Source organism: Cervus elaphus, chromosome 11 (assembly GCF_910594005.1).
Source record: "Cervus elaphus chromosome 11, mCerEla1.1, whole genome shotgun sequence".
Lineage (NCBI taxonomy): Eukaryota > Metazoa > Chordata > Mammalia > Artiodactyla > Cervidae > Cervus > Cervus elaphus.
Window position 1 is genome coordinate 88,785,917 of NC_057825.1, and position 5,419 is coordinate 88,791,335.

At 44.0% G+C, this 5,419-nt stretch overlaps 1 pseudogene; it reads right to left on the bottom strand.

Moving 5' to 3' along the window:
* Window positions 1-699: 699 nt before the first annotated feature.
* Window positions 700-2,095, bottom strand: LOC122702796 (annotated as a pseudogene).
* Window positions 2,096-5,419: the final 3,324 nt, after the last annotated feature.

The following is a 5,419-nucleotide window of genomic DNA, read 5'->3' on the forward strand; positions in this document are numbered from 1 at the left end:
AGCAACGATGGATCAAGCTGGCCTCCTCCATCAACACTCAGAAAAGCATCAGGAGTATTTTAGATGGGCAGGAGCAAATAAATCAAAACGGATTGAGGGTTCTTTATCCTAGTACCATAAATAAAGTGCACCGTGATTGGAGTCTATAAAAAGCCACTTGCCAGAGGCTGAGGTCTGGGGAGAAACCACCATAACCACCCACTCAGAATGGCGGATTATTTCCTTCAGCCAGAACGCTGGCTGCTGATGCTCTTTATTGCTTTATTTCCTTTAGTACTACAAACTTCTGGCCGTAAAGAAAAAAAAAATACTTGGTGGGCTTGACAGGAAGCATGTAACAGAAACACAGAAATGGCTGATAATAAGTTTATGTTACAGTCTTAAAGTTGGATGATGGTTGTTTTTCCCCCTTTGTTCTGATGAACTTAGGAAAATTTGAGGTTTTTTTTAAAACATCAGATTGACTCATGATTCTTATAAAGAAGCAGGACAGCCGTTCATGCCCAACACAGTAGAAACGGTTGTCTTTGTTCTACTGGTCATCAGATGTGTAATGGAAGAGAATCCACTTACTATCACCATGTTCACCATGTTGGTGGGTTCCATAAATTTCCTGGAAACTCTTTTCAAAAGAGTATGTGAGAAGAAAACCATGATGCTGTACAAAAAACTCGATTTAGGATCCCATTTCAAGGAAAACTATTTTGCTGCTTTCATGTAGGAAGGTATCTTCCCCCGGTGCAGTCAGGCCCTCAAAGTGCTTGTAGGTGTAATTGATGAAGACCCAGTCTTTGCTCTTGTAGTCTGTCTCAGGGTGATTACTTGTTGCCACTATTGGCTTAAGAATATCAGATTCTGGAAACTCATTGAAGTTTGAGGTATCATCAATGCTTTTGATTTCAATAGATAGTGCAGCAGGTCTCTCTCTCTGATATGTTCCCAGTCAACACCTTCAAAAAAAGAATTGTTTTTGATTTCCTCAACTCCAGGGGCTCCAATTCTATGTTCCCATTCACAGCAGAATCTCAGAATTAGATCCTTGGCTTTCACAGAAATAGGAACTTCTAGAGGAAAAGTCAAAGTTTCTTTCCAGTTCATCACCTTCTTATATGTCTCTTGAGGGGTCTCAGAACAGAAAGGTGGGTAGCCAATGAGCATTTCATACATGATCACCCCCAGCAACCACCAATCACAGAGCTTCTTGTACCTGGTCTGCATGAACAACTCAGGAGCAATGTAGTCAGGAGTGCCTACTGTGAAGAAGGCTAGCTGATGTCTATTTCTTTTCCAGGTTTCTGCTTTCCTTTTGGAATTCATGTTCTGAAAAGTGAAATCACTGGGGAGGCTGTGGTTCAGGTTCCTATGAAATTCTGTCCTATGTGCTTTTTTCAGTACTATGCAAAGGCCAAAGTCAGAAAGCTTCACGTGGCCCTTGCAGTCCAGGAGAAGGTTGTCTGGTTTGATGTCTCTGTGGATGAATCCAAGTTGGTGAGTAGAGTCTATGGCTAACACTGTTTCTGCTATATAAAACTGAGTCTCCTGTCAGCGTGTCTTTTTTCATCAACAGGGTCATCATGTCCCCTCCAGGCAGGAACTCCATGATTAGTTAGAGGTTTAGCTTATCCTGAAAACTATAGAACATTTTCACAACCCACAAACTGTCTGCCTCCACTAGAATTTCGCGCTCCACATGAATGTGGCCAACCTGCTCTTTTTCAAGCATATCTGCTTGACGAAGTATTTTCATTGCACACACATGGCCCGTATCTTTCTTCTGAACAAGCTGCACCTCACCAAAGTCTCCTCTGCCTATTACTTTTAAGGACTCAAAATCTTCCAGTCCAAGTCTTGCTCTCTTCAAACGAAGAAACTCTGTTTCCTTCCGAGCATGTGCTGACCTCCGGAGTCATTTCTCTTCATCCTTGAGGCCTTCTTCTTCCATCACTTTTTCTCACTTCTTTTGTCTCATTTCTCGTTCTTCATGTTGAGCAATAAGGTTGCTATAAAAATTCTCCAGCATCACGTTGGTCATTGTCACCCTTTCCTTTGTGTGACTACTCATGGAAGAGCAAGGTGTTGAGCCTGTCATTGCCATGGCCAGCATCAGGGTCTTTTCCAATGGCTCGGCTCTTCACACCAGGTAGTCAAAGTATTGGAGCTTCAGCATCAATTCTTCCAGTGAATATTCAGGACTGATTTCCTTTAGGATGGACTGGTTTGATCTCCTTGCTGTCTAAGGGACCCTTAAGAGTCATCTTCATCCAGCACCACAATTCAAAAGCATCAGTTCTTTGGCACTCAGCCTTCTTTATGGTCCAACTGTCACATCAGTACATGACTACTGGAAAAGCCATAGCTTTGCTATATAGGCCTTTGTTGGCAAAGTGATGTTTCTGCTTTTTAATGCACTGTCTAGGTTTGTCATAGCTTTCCTTCCAAAAAGCAAGTGTCTTTTAATTTTGAAAGTTTTCTTAAGGTTTTCCTCTTGATACGTAGCAGCTTTTAACATTGTTTTGGAGATTGAATGTAGCCAGAGCCCAGGGCTGAGGGGAGAGGCAGGGTTGGGGGCAGCGAACAGCCGCAGACGCCCGGCTGGGCCAGCGGTCTCGACGTGAGGAACGGTGAAACCCCTGCAGCAGCTGCCAGCCGACAGGAGGAGGGGAGGGGGTGCGTTAGGGATTCTGAAATAGGGGTCCGCGGGGCGGTTGCGGGTGTGAAGACGACAGGAAGCGCCCCAACTGCCGGAAAAGACAGCAAGCGCAGGGGCTGACCCTGCCCAGTCCCCCGCAGCAGAGACGGGCTGGTACAGCCACCAGGGCGCCCTGATGTTCTTTAGGATGGACTGGTTGGATCTCTTTGCAGTCCAAGGAATCCTCAAGAGTCTTCTCCAACACTACAGTTCAAAAGCATCAATTCTTTGGTGCTCAGCTTTCTTTAAGTCCAATTCTCACATCCATACATGACTACTGGAAAAACCATAACCTTGACAAGATGGACCTTTGTTGGCAAAGTAATGTCTCTGCTTTTTAATATGTTGTCTAGGTTGGTCATAATTTTTCTTCCAGGGAACAAGAGTCTTAATTTCATGGCTACAGTCACCATCTGTAGTGATTTTGGAGCCCCCAAAATAAAGTCTGTCACTGTTTCCACTGTTTCCCCATCTATTTCCCACGAAGGGATGAGACCAGATGCCATGATCTTAGTTTTCTGAATGTTGAGCTTTAAGCCAACTTTTTCACTCTCCTCTTTCACTTTCATCAAGAGGCTCTTTAGTTCTTCTTCACTTTCTGCCATAAGGGTGGTGTCATCTGCATATCTGAGGTTATTGATATTTCTCCCTGCAATCTTGATTTCAGCTTGTGCTTCATCCAGCCCAGCATTTCTCATGATGTACTCTGCATATAAGTTAAATAAACAGGGTGACAATATACAGCCTTGACGTACTCCTTTCCAGATTTGAAACGAGTCTGTTGTTCTGTGTCCGGTTCTAACTGTTGCTTCTTGACCTATACACAGATTTCTCAAGAGGCAGGTCAAGTGATCTGGTATTCCCATCTCTTTAAGAATTTTCCACAGTTTGTGGTGATTCACATAGTCAAAGACTTTGGCATAGTCAATGAAGCAGAAATGGGTGAAAGGATTAAGCATCTTATTTTCCTCAAGAGAGTTTAACTTCCTGGTATATAACAGATTGTGATTACAATAGTAGTAGCTAATATTTACTATGTTTTTATTACTAATGGTAGCTGATGTTTTTGAGGAGTTACTCTGGGCAACGTGCTCTGTTAGGAGCTTGACATGTGTTGCCTCTGATGCTCACCACCATCTGTGAAATCATTTTACAGAAGAGGAAATTAAAGCTCATAGAAATTTAGTAGCTGAGGGTCCTATCGACTAGGACTTGGATTCGAATCCAAGGTCTGTGTGACTTCAAAGACAGTTACTGAAAACTACTATTTTATGCTTGGCATGCTCTCTAGTCTTCTCTACAATGTAAGAGAAAAATTCAATAGCTAACATTTTTATAGAGCATTACTTCTCTTCCCCAAGAAAGAAGGCAAACTGGGCTGCTTGAACAGGTCTTAGAAGGTTCATTGAAAATGTAATTAGACTATTTTCTGGGAAATAGTCTCTTTTGACCGAGCAGGTTATTTGATGAAACAAAGCTAACCTCCCTGATCTTTTCCTGTCAGACTGATTCCCAGGAGCAAACTAACAGCAATGGGGACTGACAGCTTCGAGGTCTCCCTCTGAATCTCTTCCTCTTTGTTCAGCTCTAGCCTTGCCTCACCTTGTACTATTTCAAAATATTCTATACTTGAGCCAAGTTACTTTGCACACAACTTTGCATGTATGTCCCAGGGCATTGTGAAACCAGGAATAGATAGAGGATGCCTAAACTCTTAACCGATTATGTTAATAATAAAAAATTACTTGAAGAAGTGGGTGGTGGTGAAGATGTGTGTGTGCATGCTAAGTTGCTTCAGTTGTGTCTGACTCTCTGTGACCCTACAGAGTATAGCCTGCCGGCTCCTCTGTCCATGAGATTCTCCAAGCAAGAATACTGGAGTGGGTTGCCATGCCCTCCTCCAGGGCATCTTCCCGACCAAGGGATCAAACCTGCTTCTCTTACAGTGGGTTCTTTACCACTAGCACCACCTGGGAAGCCCAGGGGTGAAGATAATGGAAGATAATGCCCTTCTGAGCCCTTCCTTTCTTCCTTCCTTCCACCCGTCCATCTTGCCTTCCTGCTTTCATAGCAGGAAATCCGGGATAGGTGGTCTTGCCACGCTTGGTGATTAATGAGTGGGAGTGGGCTTGTCAAGGGATAGTTTAGTGAGTCTGACTTCAGGACGCAAGGAAGGGTCCATGAAACCAAGGAAGGATCAGCAGATGGGACTGGCAGGCTGGGCTTGGGGAATAGTGCACGCTGGGGCAAGGGAGAAAACTTGGGATGGGCATTTGGGCCTAGCATCTTGGCTCTAGGTGACAGCAGAGGCTTGGGGTAATAAACAACCCCAAGACTGAGTATCTTAAGATAACAGTTTATTATTTCTGATGATTTGTGAGTTGCTAGACAGTTCTTCTTTGATCTCACCTGGGATCACTAAGGCAATAAACAGTCAGAGGGCATCTTTACAGTAGCTGGAAGGGCCGAGTTGGTCTCATTCACAGTGACAGTGGGTGCTGGCTGTCAGCTGGGGTGCCTCCTTTCTCCATGTAGCCTCTCATCCAGGAGTAAACTCTACTAACTGGAGGACATCATTTCATGAGAGCAAAGTAGGAAGCTGCAAGGTCGTTTAAAGCCTAGGCTCTGAAACTTACATAGCATCACTTCTTCCACATTCTGTTGACCATACCTTGTTGCAAGGACTGCCCGGGTTCAAGTGGATGGAGACAGAGAGTCCATCTCTTAATG